Raw genomic sequence first — 22366 nt, forward strand, 5'->3', positions numbered from 1 at the left:
ATCCACAAATCAAAACTTAAGGAGATAATTTAAAAAATAAGAAATCTAAGCTTTGTATCAGATTGTTAAATAATTTATGGCATTGATTTTATAATTGAGGAAGACTAGAAGTCCATGTTTATTTTTAAGAAACAATATTTCTATCAAGGAATGCTAAGTTTCAAAAAAATCAAGAGCCCTGAAAATGTGTGTATAGAGATGTTGATGTTTATAATCCAACTAAGCACTTGTATTTAAGGAATTATTAGGAAACATTGCTGAATAGCTAAATGACAGAAACAAATAGACACATATTGTATTTATTTGGGTCTGCACAAAAAGATATATTCTTAATTTGTTTCTCAGTTGTCATGATTACAGCAATTACATTTTCATTCACTGCAATACATAGACATGGTAAATTATTGAACATATGAATTTTAATTAGAATGGTATTATTAATTATTTTTATAAATATGGTTCACTTGAGAAAAAACCCCATACATATTTCCCACAACTCCTGATGGATATGGTCTTTGAAAATAATCTTTATGTTTAATGTCACACATTTTATTTTTCAGTTCAATTTCTTAAACAGTGTGCTGTCATTGAGAATATTTTTTTCAATAGCAAAATGTTCCAAAACCCAACAGAATTAACAGTAGAAGTGTAATAGTAGCTCTCACTACATGATGGAAAAAAACAACAACAAAAACAAACAAACCTCAAACAAAAATACCAGATTAGTCCCTTTACTTAAAAATCCTAAATTAAACCACCAGGATAGGGAAAATAATATATGATAATCCTACCATTTGACACTTATGACAACAAGTAATAAATCTGCTTCACCCACAATTCATTGCCCAGAAACATCACGTACTGAAAACTCTAACTTCCATAGGAGCATTAGAAGACAATTCTTTTAAAACCATATACGGCAAGGCCTGAAGGTGTTGGATGAATAGCACTGATGGATTTCATAATATTAACAGAAAAGCTCATGGAATAATATACTTAAAATGAATTGAGAATATCTCCAATTACCCAATTAATGTCTGGAGCCTTGACACTTCATGTCATTTCAATGTCACTACCCCATTATAAAAATAAAACTGAACATCCGGAAAAAGACCCCTGACTTTTGAAACTTCTTGGCATGACTCTAATCTATATTCCTAATGGCATCAATATTCTTTATATCATGTTTGGCTTTGTCTATTGCATTCATTTAAGCAATTATTACTGTATGTCTGCTATCTGACAGGCATAGTCTCTTCCCACGAGTAGCTCATGAATCAAGATTTTCTAGGAGACAAATCAGTGTAAAATATGATGCCATGTATAAGAATTTTCTATTCCTATGATACTACAGGAGGAAAACCATTGTTTTACAATATATTTAGCACTAACATACGTTATGGGACATATAGTTATTATTTTATGATACATAAAAACTCTTATGAGGTATAACGTATTTTAGCATCCAATAAACTTTTAAATCAAATCATCTTTGTTTTTCTTTATATTTCAATGTAAGATAAACTTAACATTTTGGAAATTTTTCACAATTTCCTATTTTATGATTTTTGAATTAATTCATTACTCACAAAACTAAATCTGTTTCTCAGATAGTCTGTGTTACATATATAATTTACATTTAAGTCTTCAAAATAGACTTAAAGTAATCAGAAAAGAAAAAAAATCACCAGAGAAGTTTTAGATAGTAAAAGACACAAAGATTTGTTTCTGTTTGATTTAAAATTGGTTTACAGTCACACCTTGATTGTAAATCAGTACATTTTAATGAGGAAATATATTAAATTAATTGTAACAAATGAATATAAACATATATATATGCTGTGGGATGTTCTGTATGGCAAATGTGTTGCTAATTAGTCAATAAATAAAACACTGATTGGCCATTGGCTAGGCAGGAAGTGTAGGTGGGACAAGGAGGAGAATAAAGCTGGGAAGTGGAAGGCTGAGTCAGAGAGACACTGCCAGCCGCCATGATGACAAACAGCATGTGAAGATGCCGGTAAGCCACAAGCCATGTGGCAAAGTATAGATTAATGGAAATGGATTAATTTAAGCTGTAAGAACAGTTAGCAAGAAGCCTTCCACGGCCATACAGTTTGTAACCAATATAAGTCTCTGTGTTTACTTGGTTGAGTCTGAGGGGCTGTGGGACTGGCAGGTGATAGAGATTTGTCCTGACTGTGGGCCAGGCAGGAAAACTTAAGCTACATATATATGAGGTATTTTAAATGTATTACAAATTATCAAGTTATTAAATTTAAATTTCCTAAAAGTGCCACTGGTTTAAATGAATCTTAGTCTAAATTTTGTTGAATAAAGAAAATAATTTTGTTACTAAATTTTCTAGTTATTTTTAAAAATATGAATGCTTCATGAATTTGTGTGCAATTCTTGCACAGGGGTCATGCTAATCTTATCTGTATTGTTACAATTTTAGTATATGTGCTGCTAAAGTGAGCACTTTTCTAGCAGGGAAGAAATTAATTTTAGTTACTAAATGTTCCTTAAATTTATAATTTAAATATATTTATCACTGTAACTCTTATACATGAATTGATAGAACAATGTTGTTTTTCAACCATCAAGTTTTTGTTTGCTTGGACATTCTAACTTAGAAAATTAACATAGAAAAATAATGAAAAAAGTTTCATAATAAAGGCCCGATTAAAAAAAATACTGAGATATAGTATGTGTGTAAATATATATACAATGCTTTAATTACTACAGATATATAATACCTTAAAATACAGACATTTAAAGTCATCTTTGTCATATAAAAATATATTTTACAAGAGGTTATTAATGTTTAATATTAATTAAAATTGGTTTATTTTCAACATCTATATGTTGAAAAACAGTCATAAAATTTCAAAGCCAAATGACATATATACAATATTAAGTCTGAATAGAATTGAATTTTCAAATTTTAATGACATTTAAAGAGAATATTCATATTATTGTTGGACAGTTCTTATGCCATGGTATTAGTTTGATAATTAAATATGTCCAAAGCTGTAGCATAACACATAGTATTCAAGAAAATCAGTAAATTTCTGTACTTATTTTCAAAACTTTTCAATGAATATAATAATCATTTAAAGTTCCATTCCAATTCTTTAGTTTATGAATGTAAGGTATAAAATATTTCACAGAGTACTTCATTCTTTGCTCTTAATCAGTTGTACCAGTTCAGGTGGAGAAGTTTCATTTGAGTAAGCTTACTCCTATTGAGATTTGAAAAGTATGTGTGACCTGTAAATGCTATCAGAAACAGTAACTCTCTTTGACAAATGGCCTAATCACTCCACTCTAGATCAACACATTTTTCTTGTTATAATAAAATGTCTTTTCTAAGAGTGCATATGGATTTAACTTACCTGAAATTCTCAGAAAAAAAGGGCTACTTTATACCACAGCTTTGTGCTGGAAAACTGAAATGTTCCACAGGGTAAATGTTCACCCTATTTTCCTGCATGCCACACAAAAGTCACTTTCAAGGTTCAGAGAATAACTATTCTTTAGTTCCTTTGTGACATTGTCAGGTTTTGAAAATGCACAAACCTTGCTTCACATTGAAAGGAAACATGGAACATTCAATACCAGAGGTCAGCTCAGCATCAGAAAGCTATTTAAAAACATGGCCATATTTCTTCTGGCAACTGTCACCGAGCCAACTTAGGAAGAAAACCATGCTGTATTAGATGTTTGAATGTCCAAATTTTCATTGAAATAAAATATTACAGGTTTCAGATCAATGAAAGTCTAATTTCTACAATTCAAGGTGAGCTCATGAAAGCAGCATGGATTATTACAGCCTTCAGCCACAATAAGCTAATTTGATTTTCCTGGAGACCTTACCTCTGTCATTAACAATATGGTGACTTCAAAATAAAACTTTTCTTTTTTGTTACATCGTTGCTGGGAGCCTGGTGTCAACTCTTACCCGTTCTTTTTGATAACTCTTGTGATAACTCATGGAAATTGATAACTGGTTGGCCTACAGTTGCATTATTGATAGTTTTCATCTGCTCACTTTTGAAATAGGTTATATAAGAGGTTATGGCCAAGACACTCTGAAAATGTCCCACCATCAGAAATAAATTTTAAAACTTCAATCAAAATTTTATTTTATGAAAATATGTGAAATTATGCATGGTCTTTCAAAATCATTTTAATCTTAAGACCACGCAATTTGAAAGGTATGACTACAATGATTTCTAAACTTCATTTAAACTATTGGCCCATGGCAACTTGTGCTACCTCATAAAGAAAGGCAGTTTTACTTCAACACCATTCTAAGCTCCAAGCTCATATTCTTGTGAGGATGAGAGTTTGATGTTCTTTACTATTATAAGTTAAACTAATTTAATATAGTAACAAATTGACTTTTTACTTTTATATGGATCTAAATCAATCAAAATATCTTAATTCAGTGTATAAGAAGATGTGACAGAAATAATATAAAAAAAAGCCTTAAACAAGTTACTGACACACATATGAGGATTTAGAACTGCATTGGTTGAATAATCAAAAATAATAAATATCTATTGGTGAAATTATTAAGGCCACTCCACGTAGTTAAAAGGAGATTTATTTAATGGTGTAACTTACAAATTAAGGAATAGGTAGGTCACGGAGTCTGGGGAAGGTGTATCGCAGTCCAGCGGTGTTCTCTGGAGCTCTGCTCGGTCCACCTCTCCAGTCCAGGGTCCCGCAACAGAGAGAGCGCCCGCCGATCTAGCTCTCGGGTCCCCAGGCGCCTCCCTTGGCCCCGCCTTGTAGGCGTGACATTGCCGAAGTCTCAATGGGGGTTGGAACTTCCAGATCAAAGCTGGAATGGCTACCCACGACATCTCCCCCTTTTTGTCTAAATAAGAAAGTTCTGACCTAATACAAGACTATATACAAAGGAATGGTTATCAAATATTGTCCAGGAATAACGAGGGATAATGACCTAGATAAGATGGAACTACAACCAATGCAAACAATATCAAGCAAGAAACACATACTAAAATCCAGAGAAGTGTAGAGCATAGGTAAATGGCATGTTACAAAGATCATTCCAAAAGGTGTCCTATCTTAAAGAACCTGAATCTAATACTTAATATATTCTATCTACTAAGTTGTAACTATAACTGCTAGTCTTCAATCCCATCAAAGACCTGAGAAGGAATATAATGGTACCTGAGAAATGGTAGATGGATGCAAGCAACTTTCGGGAATCTTGCGAGAGTAGACGGAGACAGCTGGCAGCCTGGACAGTCACCTAATGTTTCTCTCTGCAGGCGGGTTTAGGTACCCGCCAGCCGGGGAGGAGGCTGAGGGCGGGAGCCACCCAGGCCTTTGGAACTTGCCCCACGTGAGCGCCAGATATTGGTGAAATTATTAAGGCCACTCCACGTAGTTAAAAGGAGATTTATTTAATGGTGTAACTTACAAATTAAGGAATAGGTAGGTCACGGAGTCTGGGGAAGGTGTATCGCAGTCCAGCGGTGTTCTCTGGAGCTCTGCTCGGTCCACCTCTCCAGTCCAGGGTCCCGCAACAGAGAGAGCGCCCGCCGATCTAGCTCTCGGGTCCCCAGGCGCCTCCCTTGGCCCCGCCTTGTAGGCGTGACATTGCCGAAGTCTCAATGGGGGTTGGAACTTCCAGATCAAAGCTGGAATGGCTACCCACGACAAATATCATAATGATTTGATTGGGTAAAAGAATATGCATTTTATGTGGTTTTAAGCTAACATAATAGTAACAGTTATTTATCAAAATAATGGTGTGAAGTTAGGCATCAAATACACTTGATGATTCAAGAAAGGCCTAAGTACAACTTGAGTGTTTAAGTTAACGTTGCACTCTGAAACTGCCTGCAAATGCAAAAGAATATAAAGCAAAAGGCCCGGGACCTCCCTGCTGTGTATTTATCAACCTTGAACTGTCATTGCTGAATGGTACTGTATGATCGTCAGGACAGTATTGTATCTGTTTCTGTACACATCTGATTTCATACCCTTGTCAGAAAGAGCACTGTGAAATGAAAGGGTTTGTTTTACTTTTAATTCTCCAGAACCAAAAAAAAAAAAAAAAAAAAGCACCATCAAAATAAGACCCACCACTGATTATTAAATGAACAAATGAAGGTAAAATATCTCAACTTTCTTTGACATTGGAGCGTTTTCTAAACATAACATTTGGATCAAAATGATGTGACTAAAATAGGATGTACTCAAATAAATTATAAATATGCATAAATTAATACAAATAAGTGTAAAATTTCATGGTAATATTGGCGATGAACATTTAGGAAAACTTTAAATTACATGAAAATATCTTCTGTATATGTTGATGTTAAAATATGAAGAAATAGAGTTTCACACTCTATCCTAATCCTAAAAGTATTATTCATTTGATACAATAAGTGTAACATTACTATTAATGTTCCAGTAGTTACATGGCTCGTGTTGTTTTCTTTATCCACTTTTGTGTGAATGAACAAGTTTAATTTTGTTCTAAGCCTCCTGCTCTTGTTTGTTGTATTTATAGGATCAAAGAGATCTAAGCTTCAGAAAATGCAATGGTTAAGTATACTCATTGTCCTTTTACAAAGTACTGGTCAGTGTAGTTTCATTAACAGAAATCAAAATATATCGTTTATAAGCCTATATCATTGATTAAATCAAATAATAATTATAATACAATCACAATGATTACAACATCTTTTTCCAATGTTTTGCAATCATTGATACTTAGGAAGTTTTTATTGAGTCATTTGTCTAAGATGTTTAAAATAATTACCATGTTTCTTCAGATCTTAATAAATAGTTTTCTGTAATACATTGTTTAATGAAGAGATAAAAATGGGCTGGACATGCAGCCCAAAAAATACTTCTCTTGGCAGCATAAGGACCTGCATTCTACGTAAGTGGGTCACAGTGGAGACATCTGGAATCTAAGAACTCTGGAGGTAAAAGCAAAAGTTTTAGAAATCTAAAGTCATTTATACAGTGCAATGCATTTGAAATCACCATGGGCTATATGAAACCCTTTTCTTTTTTCTTTTTTTTTTTTTGGTTTTCAAGACAAGGTTTCTCTGTGTAGCTTTGCGCCTTTCCTGGAACTCACTCTGTAGACCAGGCTGGCCTCGAACTCAAAGAGATCTGCCTGGCTCTGCCTCTGAGTGCTAGGATTAAAGGTGTGTGTCACCACCACCCTACGAAACCCCTTTTCAAAAGAAGAAGAAAAAAAAATTTTCCAGAAGTTACCTCACAAGCTTCCAAATGAGGGAGGCAACCAACAGACCTACCAATCTATAATGCATATTAACTTTATCAATGAGCAACATATAATGATAACACTAATACTGCAATTTTGACATATATACAATGGTCGTGAAGTTACACTCAACAGGGAACAATCATTCCTGGCTACGAATTCAGTGCTAGCAATATTAAGGTTATTGAAGGAGAATCTACAAACACTAAGTCACTAAACTAGCATAATCCACAACAACAAACTATTAATATCTATCCTCATATACATATATAATTATAGTCTTCTCTTCTCATTAAGGAATCTTCTCTTTACAAAAGATTTAAACCAGTAGAACAAAAAAGAAATCAAAATGCACAGTGTGGACCCCAGTCATGTTTGATAAATCTATAAAATAATTCAGCACCAACGATAACACTATAGAAGAGGAGTGGAAAGATCATAGGATGTAGAGGATGTTTTCTGTAAGATTTTTGTCTCCTCGTACTGTCAGAAGCTACAACCATAAAGTCTCATCAATATGACTGCCCAAATGTGAGCTGACCAGGAAAAACATCAGACATTAAAAAGTGGACAAGAAAAGGCCTCAAGGTCTCAACCCTACACGAAGTATAAGCAACTGAGAAAATCTGGGATGGTGTCTTCCCAAGAAAGAGGTCAACAGTTGCCAAGTGCCAAATATTCAGCCATGAGAACATATATACAAGTGGCACTATATGAACTGTATAAGTAATGTTTAGGAATATGTGTGTATATGTGTTTATGCATGCAATAACAATTAGTTTAAAAAGAGTCTGTGAATTTTAAAGTAAGTGGGGAAGGGTATATAGGAGGTTTTGCAGGGATAAAACAAAAGGGATAAATGTAGAAATGACACTATAGTCTCAAAAAATAAAAATCATAATAATTTTAATTAAAATAAAATTTGAATAAAGATCATAAATTTTTAAACAGTTCAAGCCAGGCAGTGGGACCAGGACCTGTCCTTGGTGCATGAGCTGCCTTTTTGGAACCTAGGGCCTATGCTGAGATACCTTGCTCAGCCTTGGTGTAGGGAGGAGGGACTGGACCTGCCTCAACTGAATCTACCATTCTGGGCTGAACCCCCAGGGGAGACTTTGCCTTGGAGGAGGTGGGAATGGGGGATGGAGTGGCGGGGGGGGGGGGGGGAGGCTGGGGTGGGAGGAGGGAGGACAGGGGAATCTGTGGTTGATATGTAAAATTAAATTAATTATAAAATAAAAATATTTATTAAAAAAAGATCATAAACTTTGAAAACCAAAGATGATTAGAATCATTACAATGGCGGAGCTCTTCTTTGAACAATGAAATAATAAATTATTATAGCATCAGAGGAAAGTGCATTTATTTATGTTGTTGTTACTATCTCTCTATGAATCCTGAGAAAAATTATTTAACTTTCCATAGCTCAAGTGTCCTTACAAAAGAGCCAAGTGCCAAGGACAGCATTTCACTTAAAACTGGATAATTGTACAAAATGCCTGTAACATATTTCAAAATTGGAATATGAAGCAGCAAACTATTTTATTTATGTTTTTATGTTTTCTTGATGGCAAGAAAAGAAACATAAACATATGAATATATAAAAAAAATTATAATTGATACAAAGAGAAATCATCTATACAGTATATTGCACTTAAAACTACCATGGGCTACATGAAATTCTTTCTCAAAAAAAAGAAAAAATTAAGTGTACTAGAAGTTATCTTTCAAGCTTCCAAAGTAGGCAGGCAACCAGAGAAGGAGCCAGTTTCCATGGTTGGTATGAATCCATGCTTCCTTTACTGTTCTTGGGTTACAGGTGTCTTTAGTGGTGCCCTGAATGTGTGATTCCTATTATATTTGTGTCAACTTAGGATGACTAGATGTGAATGAAACCTTTTTTCTGTTTATATAAGAAGCTCAGACTTTCTGAAAATCTTGCACAAGTGACACCCAAACTGAAATGTGCTGTAAAATCTTAAAGTATTTGTGCTATTGATACACAACTTTAGTGCTGTATTTCAGGATAATTCTCAGAGATCTAATGAAGAAATAAAGCATAATGTCATCGGTATAGGTACATGCTGAAAATTATGTATGATTTTACAAAATTTGTTATCCAATACCAAATTTTCAGTCTTGAAAATGCATACATGTAACTTTATATGGACATAGAAAGTAGTATTACTAAATTTAGGAATGTATATTTATAAAATATAACACACACCAATATAGGCTGATTAAATGTAATGTGAAGGATCACTATTTCACAACATCAAATTAGTATAAAATGCCCAAGGTAGGAAAAGGTAGAAGACATCAATGTGACTATTTTAATAACAATAACATTATCAACAATTTATGATTGTTAGTCTATAGGAAATATATAGTACTGGGTAGCCAGGGGCAAACCCTAGTTTGCATTAAGGGGCATGCTCCTATCATAAGGATTTGTATATGGCAGTAGCATCCTACAGCAAAGCTCCTTGTACAATTCTTAGTTACCACATGTGCAGCAATGGGGAGTTTCTCTCAGGAACTATGCCAAAGGTCACATGAGAGATAAATCAGTAATCCAGGCTTCGAGACAGCTTTCATATAAAGTCAGTACTCTGGGCCTTGAGACATTCTTCAGATAAGAGTAGGTAGAGAACAGTAATTCTCACTGGAGAGGGAGATCCTCATGTTATCAAGCTTTGAAGAGAGCTGCCAGGCCGTGATAGAACACAACTTCTGACCATGAAGGCCTCCCCCAAAATTATAAAAATAAAATCATTTATTTTTTCCTAATTAAAGTACTATATATTTTCTTTATATGATTACTCTTTCATTGAAATAATGTAGACTTTTATGTGGAAAAAATAGTAGCATTCCTAGGAGCCTTCTTCAAAACATTCATCACTAGACTTGGTCTGGCAATGACAATGAAAGGCATTTTGCTACAGTCAACTAATCAATATCTTCTCTCCGTGACTTTCTGATATTGAGAAAAATATCTGAATATCTTTACTCCTGAAGTAAGTATAGTTATGCTACCACAAGTAATGCTAATTAGTAAAGAGTGGATAAAATCCAGAAAAATAATAAAGTATAAGATATATATATATTTATATATATATATATACAAATATTTTGGATGTATATATATATAGTATTTTAAATATATATATATGTATTTTATATATGTTCTTTATTCACTCATGTAAAAACATCAGTAGCAATTTATCATCCAAAAGCTATTATTCTATGTTCATACTCTGATTGTCTAACTTTTGCTGTTAATAGGACAGAACTAAATTAAGGGACAGATGATAAATGTAGAAAATAGAGTACTACTGTGGATTTCTGCAGTTGTATCCATCCCATGCAAAGACAAGCAATCTTCAGTAAGAGTGAAGACTAAACCTGGGGGTAAAAGGACACATGTCCAACTGTTGTTAGGGATTGTGTGGTTTCCACGTCACAGTGGATACATCTACAAAACATCCTTGTGCTTAAGGCTCAGAAAACATATCCAAGAGGATTAAGAAAGAGCCATGGATTGAAGAGTTTCCTGTGAGACTGTGTCTTCTAATAATGTCATAAGATAAAGCCATGTAATCACATCAACATGACTTCCTAAATATGGGTAGAGCAAGGACGGCACCAATAAACATGCCTAAGTTGATGGAGGAAAGCCCGTAGACGGAGAATCTAAAAAGAACTACAGACTATTAAGGAAGGTGGAGAAGGGGAGAATAGTCTTTACCTAGCAAGAGAACATGAATTGGTTTACCAATACTAAATGGTCAGTCCTGGAAACATACATACAAATAACATTATAGAGAATGAACAGGTTATATTTATGAATATATGCATGTAAAATATATATATATATATATATGCATGAAATAGCAGTTTATGAAAAAAGAGGCCATGAATATAAAAAGAGCAAGAGGAGGGGGTTCCTTAGGAATGTTAAAGGGAGGAAAGGGAGTGGAGAAGTGATGTAAAAAAATAAAGACAAAGCTCCCGTGGTTCATATTAAGTAAAATATCTCAGTGCTGATGAACTCAGCTACCACATTGAAATCTTTGCTCAAAATATAACTTTAACATTTAAATAGAAATTGAAATAATTACTTTTCTACCTCTAGTTGAAAATTTCCTTCCCACTGTTAAAAATAGCAGGTTAAAATGTCATCTGAATTCAGTTATTACTTTTTTTTTTTTAGGATAAAATGACTGCACTTTTTCCTCTAACCCTGTCTCCCACACATTTTATTTTTACAGTGGCAGTTAAAGTGCGCATTCCATAACCTTTACCCAAGTAAGTTTCATTTTTCCTCTATACCACCTTCCAGTGATAAACAAACACAACCCCCATAATGGTTTAATAAGATAATTGGGCTCTGTTTCACTGGGCACTGCAGCCATTTGAACATTCATGTCACCAGTGTGCACTATTAAAGATTCTGTCAGAATAGATTAAGTGTTGCATTGCTTTTTCGTAATGTACAACACTGCTGGCTTGGAGGAGTAAATGGAGACCAACTCATGAAATTAGAAAAGGTCTTTTCTCGCAGACTGTGCTCGGGACATTGCAGATGATTTTGTTATTGTTGTGGATAGTATTGATGGTTGAAGGAGAATGTCCATTTGTCTTTTGCTTCTCAAAAGGGCTTTAATGTTTCAGGATGGAGTCTACCCAGCTGCTTTGAACAATTTTTTGACTATAGCTGCTACAATGTGTGATATTTACCACCAACTACTGATATTAGAAATTTACATAAATGCTGAAAATAAAACCTAAGCCCCTTACAATATACTCCAATATAAAATTGCAGCAAGATTTTTAAACAACAGAAAAAAAGGGAACATAATATAGTTTTGTTCGATGGAAAAACTCTGAAACAATTACATCAGTCATCAAAATCTAATATTTATTTTATATTATTTTATCACTAAACTCAAAATTATGTAAAATAAATATAATAAGATAAAACAAATATTAACACATCAGAATTGAATAAATAGATGGAAAAGAGTCCAAGAGAAGGCATAAGAATCAGAGACCTACTCATCCCCACAATCAGGAATATCCGAAAACACTAATCTGAAAGTGAAAAATATACAAGGGAGACCTGGTGTCATCTTGTGTACACCCTGATCATGCTGTCTCTGTATCTGTGCGTTCAAATGTGCTTTGATCTCATTGATTTATACTGCCATTGTTCCATGTTGCCCTCCATCCCCTCTGGCTCTTACACACTTTCTGCTTCTTTTTCTGATCCTTGAAAGAAAAGATTTGATGAAGACATCCTATAGCATGAATCTTAAAAGGTTTTATTAATGAAAACAAACCTGGAGCCAGGTATTGGGGTAAACGCTGAAAGATCAGAGAAACAGAAAAGGCCACAGCTAATCTCACCTTGCCAACTTCTCAGCTGATCCTGTTTCCTTAAAGTAGAAGCCTCTGAGTCTTCATCCTGCTGTGGGATGTTCTGTATGGCAAATGTGTTGCTAATTAGTCAATAAATAAAACACTGATTGGCCATTGGCTAGGCAGGAAGTGTAGGCAGGACAAGGAGGAGAATAAAGCTGGGAAGTGGAAGGCTGAGTCAGGGAGACGCTGCCAGCAGCCATGATGACAAACAGCATGTGAAGATGCCGGTAAGCCATGAGCCATGTGGCAAGGTATAGATTAATAGAAATGGATTAATTTAAGCTGTAAGAACAGTTAGCAAGAAGCCTGCCACAGCCATACAGTTTGTAACCAATATAAGTCTCTGTGTTTACTTGGTCAGGTCTGAGTGGCTGTGGGACTGGCAGGTGAGAGAGATTTGTCCTGACTGTGGGCCAGGCAGGAAAACTCTAGCTACATCATCCAAATGGATGGATCTCAGTAGAACTGCTGCTAAAAGACTAAAATCTTACCCAGGCTCTAGTTTCTGGTCCCCATTCCTTATATATCTTTCTGCCTCTTGCCATCACTTCTTGGGATTAAAGGTGTGTGTCACCATGCCTGGCTGTTTACAGTGTGGCCTTAAACTCACAGAGATCCAGATGGATCTCTGCCTTCAGAAATGCTAGGATTAAAGGTGTGTGTTATCACTGCCTAACCTCTATGTCTAATATTGCGACTGTTCTGTTTTCTGACCCCAGATAAGTTTATTAGGATTCACAATATATTGGGGAATGCAATATCACCACAACATCCTGTTCAGTGCTGAATGTTACAAGGTCACTTACTCTCCGTGTAGTGTCTGACTGTGGGTCTCTATATTTCTAACCATCTGCTGCAGGAGGAAGCATCTCTGATGATGGATGAGCAAGGACTGATTTATGAGCATGACAGAATATCATTATGGTTACTTTATGCTATTTTCGTGTAGTTTTTTTTTCCTTCTTTCTTTTTCTTTTAGATCATTAGTATTAGCTAAGTCTTTGGGCTTCCTACCTTCTGGTTCTTGGTCACCTAAGCAATCCATACCATGGAATGGACCTTAACTCAAATCAGTTATTGATTAGTTAGTCCCACAAGCTTTGTGCCATCATTGCCAAGTCATATCATGCATGAAGGATAGTACTGCAGATCAATGGGGTTTTGGCTGCTTTGCTTTTTGTTTCTCCTTTGATAGTGTACAAAGCACACTTCTGTACAAAACACATTATACTATAAAAGTGCTATGGGATGTTCTCTATGCTGTGAATAAATAAAGTGCTTCTTGGCTAGTATCCAGGCAGGATGTATAGTCAGGACAAAGAGAGAGGAGAATTCTGGGAAGTGAAAGGCTGAGTTAGGAGATGCTGCCAACTGCCACCACCATGAGAAGATGTAAAGTACCGGTAAGCCACAAGCCACGTGGCAACTTATATATTAATAGAAATGGGTTGATTTAAGATGTAAGATCTAGATAGCAAGAAGCCTGCCATGGCCATACAGTTTATAAGTAGTATAATTCTCTGTGTGTTTATCTTATTAGCGGTTGTGGGGTCCATGGGGCTGGGCAGGACTGGAGAAAACTCCAACTACATAAAAGTGAAGGTTTTATGTAGGCGCCAGATCACTTCATGTTTAATGAGTTGTTGTAGGTATTTTCTTCAGCAATGGGAGGAGTCTTGCCATCAGATGGTGAATTTGACAAGAGTTTGGGTTGTTCAGAGATTCACATGGCACCCATTGGTGAACAATGCAATCCCGTTATTGGAAGCTTCATTTGGTGACAAGAGATCTCCAGTTGGGACTCTTTCCCCCACATTATTTGGTGATTTCCTTTATATTTTAGATACATACACACACACACACATATATATATGTGTGTGTGTGTGTGTGTGTGTGTGTGTGTGTGTGTGTGTACATGTGATATATATATATATATATATATATATATATATATATATATATATATATATATATATCCTCTTTTTTTTTCTCCACTTGATCCTTGTGTTCCATCCCCAGCACTATCCATCCATAAATATCTATTTTATTTCACTTTATTGAGATTTTTCTATCTATTGTAGTTCCTCACTTCAAATCTAACTGTAAGCAGATTTTTCTGTCCCATCTGCCAGCTTCCAAGTAACAACTGGAGACTTCTTATGAATATTGAAAGCTCAGCCAATAGCTTAGGCTTGCTCCTTACTAGCTTTTATAAATTAGATTAACCCATCCTTTTATTAATCTGTGTTCTATCACATGCCTTTTACTTCTATCCCATGAAGTGTGTCAAACTCATTCAGCATCACTCTAGCTTCTCTGACCTTCTTCTTCCCAGCATTCTCCGCCCTGAAAATCCTGCATAGCTATTGGCCATTTACTATTTCTATTAAACCAATCAAAGTGACATATATTTACACAATATAAAGGAATATTCCACAGAGTTCCTCCCCTTTTTCTAAATAAAAGGGAAATGTTTTATTTCTAATATACTAAAACTATAAACAATAAGAAAAAATATCAGGCAAGAATTGCATTAAACTGTTCAATCCATTTATATTTTACATAGTTGGAGATAATGCTCCGTTATTTATCTTATCTTGCTGAGTACAAAGTTCTGTGCCTAATTTATAATCTTTTACATTTAAGGAAAGCTGTAACCATGACTATTTAGTCTTTTAACTCCAGCAAAGATCTGAGAAGGATAAATATTACCTTAGAAAACTGAAAGTGCAGAGCAAGCAACTTCCAAAACTAAAAGAAATGACAGAAACAGCTGACAGCTTAGTCAATCACTCAGGTTTTTTCTGTAATGTTGGGGCATCCATAGTTTGGCCTACAGGCCTAGAATATCTGACAGACTTTTCTGTGAAGCAGGAATTTTAGAAAAACTGTCCTAATTTGTCTTGGCAAAGGTAGGCAGTCATGTTTCTTTGTGTCCTGCTGGTCCAGTTTGGACAGGATACTGTCAGCAGTTGAGACAATGGCAGTTACCAAATGGCCAGCTTTTGCCATAAAGATAGCAAACTCCATATGGAAGTTCTTTGATGTCCATCATTCTGTTTGAAGTAATTTGATGCTGCTAGGAGCAGACATGTTTCACTTTCATGAAAAGTCTTACATTATTATAGCATTTTAAATGGCATATTCTATAGATCTATTTAAAATATATTTGTTTAACCTTGAAAATATACCTAATATGACTAAAAGTTTGATTGCTCTAGATGACTAATTACTAACTTGCATTTCTTAATTACCCTAAACAGTTATAATAACAGCTTTTAAGGACTAGAACTTTACATTACATTATTAAATGAGCTGCTTAGATACAATGATTTAAACAAGAATAGAATTACATATAGAGTATGTTCTACCAAAAAAAACCCCATAAGTTTATATCAATATACAAATATACACACCAATGGAAAATATTTGGGACTCCACCCTTTTATCCCATCGTTTCTATACTATAGCCACCTTTTTTCATTCACAATAAAATCTTTGGATTTGACTCTTTGGCTTAGCTTTTTTTCTGACCAGGATCATTAACAACTTGTAGCCAACTCACTAAACAATGACAAACATCTATAACCTATCAAATGACCAAAAGCTATCCACCCTAATTCTTGGGAATGTGGATGTTGCGTTCCCTAGACTGCTTCCTGCTATCTGGTGATCATAGCACTTTTAAGAGACCCTAAGAAAATTAGAATAATTGTCAAGTCCTGGGAGAGTTCGCTATATCACTTTTGTATGTCCAGTCTCTGAGCAATGTCTAAGTGTAAGGCTTATCTGATATCCTGGTTAGAGTATTCTGTGAGTCCATACCATCTCATCCAGAAATCTTGAAGCTGTTCTGGATGCAGTACTCCAAGGAAACTGTAAAAGAGGCATTCTGAGAGGCTGGATCACCTGGACCAATCATTTTCATTGGTATCTGGTCCCCTTGTTCTGAAAACACAAAAACTTTCAAAGGTAATACAAATATCTGCATTAACACAAACATGGAATATGTGGTGTATACAAGTCAGTTAAAGTTGATTTTTTATCTTATGTTTGAGCAGATAAAAGGCATCTGTCAACTTTATATGTTTGTTTTGACTGTATGATCAAAATACAATTTGAATCTCTATCCATGACTTATGAAAGGATGACATGCAATTATAAATCTGAGAGCTCTATAGCTAGTAAGATTTATTCTATCTCATCTCATCTCAGAGCAGTTTCCATGTCTAGGGATCAGGTTACATATCACCTGTCCAGTAGTCTTTTTTTGGCTTCCTCCCCCAGTCTGTAGCCAAGATATTCAGGAGGTCTCCCATGGTCAAATCTGATCTGTTTTAAGTTGGAAAGAATCCACAGCCTTTCATTTCCTGTGGAAATAAAATCATAACCTCTTGAAGGCTAAAGACATGGCTCAAGTATTTTAAGAGAACTGGCTTACTTCCAAAAGACCTGGGCTCAATTTCCACCACCAACACAGAAGTTCACAACTGTCTGTAATTCCAGTTCCAGGGCACCTGACACCTCATACACATACATGCAGGCAAAAACCAAAAGTACATTAAATAAATAAATCTTTAAAAATTATTAGAAAAAAGCATAACCTCTTGTCCAACACAACACACTGTCTGACTTCCATTTTGAAGTTAAGGCATTTTTAAATTATATAAGTTGGTTGAATTTAGCAATTTTCATAATCCAATGTCTTTCAGCAGGTATTGATTTTGTACATTAGCATTTCAAAAATTCAAAGTTAATAAGACACCATATAGGATCCAGACTCTGTGTTTTTTCTATCTTTATGTGACATTTTTTAATTATTGAATACTTTATTATTCTTTAACTATTTTTTTCCATGACTGGCTATATCCATTTTTTTATTAAGTCTATGCACATTGTTAAACACATGGTTACCTGTTTAGAGTTCTTTTTTCCATTTGTACCTACTTTAATGTTACTGTAACCTTTTCTGAATGTATGAGCAGATCCTTAAACCTGCCATACTGCTTAGCTCATTATTCACTGGTGGCTCAAGCAGGCAGGCAGCTGCTGGGAGAAGTATCTCTCTACTGTGCCAGGTATGAGAGGCATGAAACTAGGAAGCTGCATTTGGCTCTATTTTTGTGTGTTTACAGCATTTTCTTTTCATCTTTCTTAAGTCTTATATGGCTATACATGATAGAATTTGGGCGCCATTTGTAGGCGAATATTTATGTCCCTCCTACCACCTCATAGATGACCACATGTAGACTTCTTATTAATTATGAAAACTCAAGCAATAGATAAGGATTGATCATAACTAGCTCTTATAACTTAAATTAACTCACAGTTTTTATTAGTATACATTATACAATGTGGCTTTTACCTGTATGGTAAATTTTGTGTGTCCAACTCATTCTGTGTCTTTCTGGCTTCTGTGCCCTTTTTCTTCCCAGCATTCTTTCTTCCCCCCAAATCCTGACTAGCTATTGGCCATTTAGCTTTTTATTAAATCAATCACATTGACATGTCTTTACCAGTTTAAAGGAATATTCCACAACACTTAACCTCTGTAGTTCTATGGATTTCTGCTTGATTATTATTGTTTTAAAAGCTGATATCCACCATATTTTTCTTACTGGATCTTTGTTACCACACTCAGGATGATTTTGTTTTCTATTGTCATCTTACCTGCACATTTAATGATTTATTTTTTAATGACTAAGTAATACTCCATTGTATAAATGTACCACATTTTTGTTATCCATTCTTCTGTTGATGCACATCTAACTTATTTCAAATCTTGTCAATTATGTATAGAACAGCATTAGACATGGTTAAGCAAGTGTCTCTGAGACAGGATGAAGCATCCTTTGGGCATATGCCCAAGAGTGGTACAGCTGGATCCTGAGTAAGTTCGACTGTCATCTTCCTAGAAACTGCCACTCTAATTTCCAGAGTGCCAGAACAATTTTGCACCCTTCTAGCTATGAATAACTGTTCCCTTTACTCTACATCCTTCACACCATGAGCTGTCCTTGGTTTTATTGGACTTAGCCATTCTGATGTAATCTGGAATCTTAAAGTAGTTTTGATTTTCATTTCCCTGATGGTTAAGAATGTTTGAGTTTCCACTTTTGAAAAATCTGTTTAGAGCGATAACCCATGTATTAATTGGTTTATTTATTTTCTTCATATCTACTTTTTTGAGTTCTTTTCACATTTTGGATTTTAGCCCTCTATTTAGTGAGTAGTTGGTTAAAAAAAAATCTCCCATTCTTTAATCTCCATCTTGGTCCCTATGTTGGTATCTTTTGATAAGAAGAATTTTTTTCAGTTTCATGAGGTCCCATTTATGTCAATCTTAGTGCCTATGCTGATAGTGTTGTGTTGGAAAATTTTTCTCCTACACTAATGAGTTTAAGCCTTTTCCTCAATTTTTATTCTGTGGCACTCACCTTATTTGTCTTATGTTGAGGTCTTTGATACATTTGCAGGTGAGTTTTGTACAGGGCTCAAATCTATTTGGATTTTTCTGCATTCATTCATTCATTTTGTCCAGCTACATTAGTTGAAGGTGCTGTCTTTTTTTTTTCAATGTGTATTTCTGGTTTCCTTATCAAAATCAGGTATCCAAGGTTTTACAGCTCTAGCTGGTGATATGAACCTGGGAGACTAGAGCCTAAAAAGGAGGCTGACTAAAGTCTCATGTAGTAGGCAACAATTCCAGGACATCAGACAATTGATGTTTTGAGGGTATTCTGAGGGTTAAGCACGGTCATGGGCAAAGTTTACATGAAGTTAGGCACCATACACTTACAAGGACAGCTGATGCGTGGAAACATTTTTGAATTACAGGTTAAGATGATGGGTAATCTGAAGCAAGACCCACTCCTATTTACTATCCCTGGGAGCAGCACAGAAGCACATCCCAGAAAAACCCATGTTATGGTGGGCCAGAGGAAACAAGACTCAAGGTTTTTGGAGTTTTCTCACAATTTCTCAGAAATGTCCTCACACAGCTTCATTCACGGACCCTGTACTGACACACAGATGTCTTGATTTTTGTCTGGGTATTCCATTCAACTCCAAACACAACATTTCAGTTTTTGTGCAAATATCATGCTGCTTTAATAACTATAGCTCTGTAGTACAATGTTAAATCTGAGTGAGTGATGTCTTTTTGCTATTCATTTGTTGTTATTCAGTGTTGTTTTAGCTATCTTGGAATTTTTTCTGTTTCATATGAAGTTGAGATTTTTCATTTTCAGATCTGTTAGGAATTTTGATACAATTTTGAAGGGGATTGAAGTGAGTCTATACATTGCTTTTTATAGGATGGACATTTTTATTATGTTAATCCTACTGATCCATAAGCATAAAAGATCTATTTTCTGATGTCTTCTGCATTTATTTGAAGTTTTTTATCATACAAGTCTTTTTCTTGCTTGGTTAGAGTTACCTTAAGATATTTTATATTATTTGAGGATATTTTGAATAGTGTGACTTCCCTGATATCTTTCTCAGTGCATTTATCATTCACATATAGGAGGGCTACTGGGATTTGTGGCTTGGGTTACATTTTATCTAGGTACATTTCTGAGTGTTTATCCACTATAGAAATTTTCTGGTGGAAATTTTTGGGTCACTTACGTATACTATCATACTATCTTCAAATAAAGGTACTTTGACTTCTTCCTTTCTAATTTGTATCCCTTGGCTCTCCTTCAGTTGTCTTATTGCTCTAGCTAAGAGTTCAAGTACTATAATGAATAAAAACTGAGAGAGTGGGCAGCCTTGTCTTGTTTCTGATTTTAGTGGAATTGCTTTGGTGTCTCTTCATTTAAGTTGATATTGGCTATGGGTTTGCTATGAAGTATTTTTATTATGTGGAGGTATGCACCTTGAATTCCTAATCTCTCCAGGACTTTCATCATGAAGGTGTGTTGGATTTTATCAAAGGAGTTTTCTGAATCTAATCAGATGACCATGTTGTAACTTGTCTTTCAGTTTGTTTATATGGTGGATTGTGTTTATAGATTTATGCATTTTGATGCATCCCTGCATCTCTCAGATGAAGACTCCTCAATTGCATTTGATGATCTTTTTGACTTGTTCTTGGATTCAGTACTAAATATTTTTTGAGAATGTGGCATCTATGTTCATAAAAGAAATCACCCTGTAACTCTCTTTCTTGGTTGGGTCTTCATGTTGTTTGGTTATCAGGATAGCTGTGGCCTCCTAAAAGGAGTTAGGCACTGTTTCTTTAGTTTCTATTGTGTGAATAAATTGAGGCATAATGGCATTAACTTTTCTTTGAAAGTCTGGTAGAATTCTGCAATAAAACAATCTGGCTCTGGGCTTATTTTGGTTTTTAGAGTTTTAATGACTGCTTCTATTTTACTAGGGTTTTTTGTTTGTTTGTTTGCTTTTTTTTTTTTTTTTTTTTTTTTGGCCTGGATACATTGCTTATCTCATCTTGATTTGACTTTGGTAAGTGGTATGTATGGAGAAAATTAATCATTTCTTTAGATTTTTCTAGTTTGGTATACTACAGGTTTTTAAAATTATGTCCTTATGATTCTTTGAATTTCTATTATTATGTTGTTATGCTCCCCTCTCTGTTTCTAATTTTGTTAATTTGAATATTGCTTTTATGGCTTTTAGTTAATTTAGGTAAAAGTTTGTCAATATTTTTAACCTTCTCAAAGAACCAAGTCTTTGTTTCATTGATTTTTTTATTTTATTTTTGTTGCTGTTATTTCTATATTTTTTTCAAAAATATACTTCAAAAAAGTAAGATTATTTCCTGATGTCTTCTATTTGGGGTATGATCCTTTTTTGGACTATGGAGTTTCAAATGTGCTGTTAAGTTACTACCATGATGCTGCTCTGTTTCTGTTTGTTGCTTGTTTTATTTATTTTTATTTTTTTAAAGATTTATTTATTAATTATGTATACAGTGTTCTGTCTACATGTATCCTTGCAGGCTATAAGAAGGCACCAGATCTTATTATAGATGCTTGTGAGCCACCATGTGGGCACTGGGAATTGAACTCAGTACCTCTGCAAGAACAGCCAGTGCTCTTAACCTTTGAGCCATCTCTCCAGCCCCTGTTGCTTGTTTTATAATGTGGACACTTAGTGCCATGAACTTGCCTTTTAAAACTGCCTTCATTGTTTCCCATAAGTTTTCATATATGTTCTGTATTCATTTTCATTCAGTTCAAGAAAGTTTTTTATTTCTTTCTTGACCCAGTTTTCATTCAGTGCCTTTGACCTGGGTTTAATCTCATTCCTCTATTCCTCTTAATGGTAGATTTTTCTTTCTAGTGGTCAGATTTCTTAGATGTTTTGTGCCAGCATTTTTTATATTTATTTTTTGACAGAGATATCTATTTCTTCTATTGTGTCTCCCGTGCCTGAGATTCTTTCTTTCATAATTTGTAATATGTTAGTGAAGCTTGCATTTGTATTTCCAATTTGAGTTCATAATTTTTTCGTTTCCAAATTTCCCTCATTTTGAGTTTTCTTTATTGATTCTATTTCTATTTTCAGGTCTTGAACAGTTTTATTCATTGCTTCTCACTGTTTATTTGCATTTTCTTTAAAGTATTTATTATTCTTCCTATTTAAAGATCTCTATCAAATTTGTAAGTGATATTTTAAGGTCTTTTA

The 22366-nt window shown here is 34.6% G+C and overlaps 1 non-coding gene across 1 annotated transcript; it reads right to left on the minus strand.

Moving 5' to 3' along the window:
* Positions 1-2375: 2375 nt before the first annotated feature.
* Positions 2376-2482, minus strand: LOC128108133 (U6 spliceosomal RNA). The gene has a single exon (XR_008217341.1). It is a non-coding gene; the product is annotated as a U6 spliceosomal RNA (small nuclear RNA).
* Positions 2483-22366: the final 19884 nt, after the last annotated feature.

The sequence above is a fragment of the Peromyscus californicus genome, unplaced genomic scaffold (genome assembly GCF_007827085.1).
Source record: "Peromyscus californicus insignis strain IS unplaced genomic scaffold, ASM782708v3 Scaffold_12__1_contigs__length_115047231, whole genome shotgun sequence".
NCBI classification, from domain to species: domain Eukaryota; kingdom Metazoa; phylum Chordata; class Mammalia; order Rodentia; family Cricetidae; genus Peromyscus; species Peromyscus californicus.